This window comes from Leucopleurus acutus (genome assembly GCF_964270905.1).
Source record: "Leucopleurus acutus genome assembly, chromosome: 19".
Taxonomy (NCBI): domain Eukaryota; kingdom Metazoa; phylum Chordata; class Mammalia; order Artiodactyla; family Delphinidae; genus Leucopleurus; species Leucopleurus acutus.
The window spans coordinates 24,214,751-24,219,683 of record NC_139161.1 but is presented as its reverse complement, the minus strand read 5'-3'; the positions used below and the strand labels follow the sequence as shown (position 1 = coordinate 24,219,683).

Sequence of the window (4,933 nt, the reverse complement as noted above, 5' to 3'; positions counted from 1 at the left end):
GGAGGGAGGAGGGAGGGGGAAGGACGGGAAGATGTCCCAGAGCAGCTGGGCCCGGCTTCAGCCAGCGGGACCCTCCCCTTCCCCACCCAGAGCAGGCACTAAATCTAGGGTGGACACCCTCCTCACAGGATGAGGGCCCTCCAATCATCCCCTTCTTAGGGCCAGAGTATATTTTCTAAACCATCAACCTGACTGCCTGAGGCCCCCCTTAAAACCCTAATGGCTTCCATCGCCCTGAGCTCCGCAGCGGCTGATGGCTTTCAGGCCCTGCCTGTACCTGGCCATCCTGTCCAGAATCCCCTCTCTTCCTCCTTACCCCCTCCCGGCACACACACACTACCCCAGGCTTCTGCCCTGCCTCCCTCTGCTGCCCCACAACCTGATCATCTCTCCTGAGTATACACCCCTTTGCACGAGCTCTTCCCTCTGCCTGGAGCTCCCTTCCTGCCCTAATCCTACCTTTCATCCTACCTTCTACTCACCTTTCCGGACGCAGCACAGGCATCCTCTCCTCTCTGAAGCCTTTCTGTCCTCCCTCCTGTGTGGCACAGCCAACCACACAGTGTTGCGGGGTGGCCTGGGATCTTATGATCCTTGCATCCCTGGCCCTAGCCCAGGGCCTGGCAACTAGTAGGTGTAGGGGGCGAGGTGACAGCTTCATGAACAGCACGTGAGGGCACCCATTCACCCAGCCCTCTCCTCAGACTAGGCACCCCCAGCATGCACCCCAGGTCCGGGAAGAGAGAGAGCCTTGGACAGAACCAACCAGGTAGAGACAGGGAGTAAAGGAGGCCTGCAGGCCTGGACACGAATCCCACGTTGACCCATTCACTGGAGAATATGGCCTTGAAGAAGTCATCTGCCCTCCCTAGGCTCTGTTTCCACGACTACAAAGTGGCAAGAGCAGTGCTCTCCTCCGGGTGTCCTTGTGAGGAATCCACAAAATCATGAATTCAGCACATATTACAGAGCACCTGCTATGTGCCAGGCACTGAGGGGGCAGAGATGAGCAGCCCCTACTCAGGTGGAGCTCTCACGTCAGCAGGTGATGACAGCTACCCTCTGCCTGCTACTATGCTGAAGGTTTTACATAGGTTTACATATAGTAACTCATCCCATCCCCACGGCTGTTCCATGAAGCAGGTATTATCTTTGTCCCCATTTTACAGATGAGAAAACTGAGGCATGAAGGGTGTATAACTTTCCTGAGGCCACACTATAGACAGCTGAATGCATGTAAAGACCTCAGCCCGGTGCCTGACTCAGTCCAGGATGCCGCCAACGTCCTTGCCGGTGGGGTACCACTTTCCCTTCCTTCCTGCGTCTGCCGAAGGATCTCAGTACAGGTGTGATGGAAGCGGTGTGCCCTTCTTTCCCTGGACCACCCATTCAGAACAAGCAGAGGGGCACTCTCCCCAGATGCCCTGAGAAGGAGGCAGGGGACTGTGGGTGCCAGCGTTCCAAAATCCTCGGTACCTGTGTGAGCATTCTTCCTGGGCCTTGAGACATAGGGGGTTGCCACCTCATCCCCATAGGCGAATGCCCCAGGCAAGGACATCTGGGACCTGCCCTGAGTCAGCCTGAGAGGGAGGGTGTTGGCCTGAAGATTGGGGTGACCGGTGGGCATGTTACTCAGTCCTTGTCCCTTCCTGTCTCTCCCCACATGACCATCCCACCTGTCCTTGGATAGCCAGCAAATTCCAGAATGAGTGTCCACTTAGGCTCTCAGACAGGGCAGGGTATGTCCCAGAGTCACCTTGGTACCTCTCTGCCTTCTCAGAGATGGAGGGCAAGAGGAAGAAAGGAGGCAGAGGAAAATCAGAGGGCTCTGGGGGAGCAGGCAGAGGTGCCAGAGCCTGGCTAGCTGCCCAGGCCTCAGCCCCTCAGTGGCTCCATGTGATTCCCTCCCTCCCTGGCTGCTGCCTCTCCTGCTATTTTTAGAGCCACCCAAGCACACCCTCAGCTGTCTTAAGGTGGCATTGCCCGAACCCAGTGCCACCAGGCCCACTGAGGCCAGCCTTTCTTACTGATCCTTCGCTCTCTCCCCAAAATCAAGGGAACCAGGGACTGGGCCAGGAGGCAGCTGGAAGTCCCTTGAAAGTCTCCTCTGCCCCACAGATGACCTCCCCACCTCAGAGCTGTCTGGATTGCAATCTGCTGCTATAACAGATTGAGTGCCTTCCGTTCCTTGAGGCTTAAGGGTGGTGGTGGTGGGCGGGTGTCACAGGGTCTTTAAACCTATTCTGGAAATTTTAAAATAAAACTAAAATATATAGAATAATACAATGAGCCCCCATATATCAATCAGCCAGCTTCAACAATGATCAACTTATGGCCAATCTCATTTCATCTAGAGCCCTCCCAGTTAATTTCCTCTGTCAATATTTCAGTGTGAATCTTTGAAAGATAATGACTTTTTAAAAATATAATCACAATTAAACTACCCAATGACATTATTTTACCATAAGGTTAATAATAATTCCTTAATATCAGATCTATAGTGCTCAAATTTCCAATTTCTCATAAATGTCTTTTTTTTTTTTTTACAATGTACTTGTTTGAATCAGGATCTATATAAGATGCACACATTGCAACTGATCGATAAGTCTCTTTGAAATCTCTTTAAATCTTTGGAGTCTCCCTCCAACTAACTCTCTGTCTCTCTCTGCCCTTGGGGTAACCAGGTCATTTGTCATGTAATTTCCCAGTCTGGATTTTGCTGATTGCATCTCTACTGTGTTCTTTAAAATATTCCTCTGACCTCTGTACTTCTTATAAATTGTATCTCCTGGACATTGTTTTTTCTTTTAAATTGTAGTTGGATCGAGAGTCCTGATCAGGTGTATATTCCACTTTCTTTGGCAAGACCACTTCATAGGTGGTCATAGGAGCCCATCTGGAGCTCCTGATTTTGTCCTATCCAGCTGGAACAACCATCTAGGTGAACTGGAGGGTCAGTTCTGCACCTGGGTTTTTCTCAGCCTTGTCTCCAAAAGCCCAGCCCAGGTTCCCATGCCTCTGCTTTACTCCTGCTACTCCAGCCCTGACCTCAGCTAGCTGATTCTCTGTCCCTGCTGCTTTGCCTTCCGCACCTGTCTCCCCAGCTTTCTGCCCCATCTTGGCCCGTCAATGTCTCAGTTTAATCCCTTGGGTCCTTTGTCCCTGTCTCTCCCCATCTCAATGAATGTTTGCTGAATAAATGAATGATTGATTGAATAATATATCATCTCCCCAACTCTCTCATTCCACTTCCGTCTCTATGAACCTGTTTCTTGATCTCTGAGAGCCGTATTTTCTTCATCTGCAACTAAAACGGGGGGTTAGATGTTGGCATGAGGGACAAAGGAAAGGGATTCTCGTCATTGTGATCTGACTGTCGCATCTGCCTCCCAGACTCCACCCACATCTTTCTCCTGCATCCTCTTCGCCGCCTCCAGCACTATAACAAAGGGTGCGATCTGACGGTCTGCCACGAGAGGGCGCATTCGCCAGTTCAGGCCCGGACTTGCGCCTGCGCATTATGGGGCCCGAGCCGGGTGGCCCGTTGGAATGGCAACAGAGAGCCCCGCCCCAGGCTACGGATACGCGTCAGAGGTGCTTGCTAAGCTCGGCGGCTAGAGGGGGCGACGGAAGAGGGGACCCACGGCCTCTAGCCCTTCCTCGTCCTCCCCTTCCGGGTCCGGAGGATGTTCTTCCAAACAGGGAGGAGAACCCGCGTGGAGGCAGGGCACTGGAGACAATGCCCTGTTTCCCACTCTCCCCATCATTTATATCATTTCTCCGACTTGAAACACTTCCATTTTTCCCCACCCCCACGATGTTTGGGGACACCAGCCTGAGGACCTAAGTGTACCCAGACTCTTACCCCCCTTTTATCGGTGAACTTCAGTCTTCAGAGGGGTTCCTTGAGCCTCGTGGCCGCCCAAAGCTATCAATCATGAGTCTGAGAATGCCAGAGACCATCCCTGGCCAAACTTTTTAGCTCAGAGGAGAAACACAGAAGGGGAGGGACTGTCTGAGGCTTCACAGCGCAGTGTTCCGCACAGCTCGATTGCTGCACTTGGAGCTTACAGCCCTTCCCTTTCTGTAAAGTGGGGGCAATACGGATCCATGAGATAACGGAAGAAAAAGTGCTTTGTAAACTGTAAAGCTCTGGAGAGAGTAAGGGGTCTTTTATTTATAACAGCGCAAGGCAGGAGCTGCCCAGGGCCAGCCCACTGGCACAGCCCAAGAGCTGGGAGAGGTCAGATTTAGAAGCTACCACTCGGTGATAGAGGATTAGGAAATAAAAGAAACAAAATCTCACTCTTTTACCAAGGACCTGCCAACATGGGCCACGTTCACACCAAAACCGTGAAGAAGGTGGCCCAGGTCATCAGTGAGAAATAATGCAAGTTCCTGGGCAACGAATTCTGCACCAACAAGCGTGTGTGCGAGGAGGTGGCCATTATTCCCAGCAAGAAGCTTCGCAGGGAGAAAGCAGGCTATGTCACACATCTGATGAAGCAGTTTCAGAGAGGCCCAGTGAGAAGTGTCTCCATTAAGCTGCAGGAGGAGAGAGAATTATGTGCCTGAGGTCTCAGCCCTGGATCAGGAGATCATTGAAGTAGATCCTGACACTAAGGAAATGCTGAAGCTCTTGAACTTTGGCAATCTGTCCAACCTGCAGGTCACTCAGCCCACAGCTGGGATGAATTTCAAAATACCATGGAGCCAGTTGACTCTGCTGTGCTGTAATATTTTCACCGTAAACCTTGGGACCAAAAAAAAAAAAAAAAGGAGAAAAAGAAAGAAACAAAAGACTCAGACTTTTTTTTGCAGATGGTATGATTATATAGAAAACCCAAGAGATTCCATAGGCATGTTGTCAGAGCTATTAAGAGAGATCAGCAAGGTTGCTGGACAAAGTTTAACATCCAAATACAAATAAAAT

General features: G+C 51.1%; 1 pseudogene across 1 annotated transcript; it reads left to right on the top strand.

Annotated features, from left to right (window-relative positions):
• The first annotated feature begins 4,329 nt into the window (after positions 1–4,329).
• LOC309975635 (small ribosomal subunit protein eS17-like) lies at positions 4,330–4,933 on the top strand (annotated as a pseudogene). Its single transcript has one exon. The product of its transcript is annotated as a small ribosomal subunit protein eS17-like (transcript).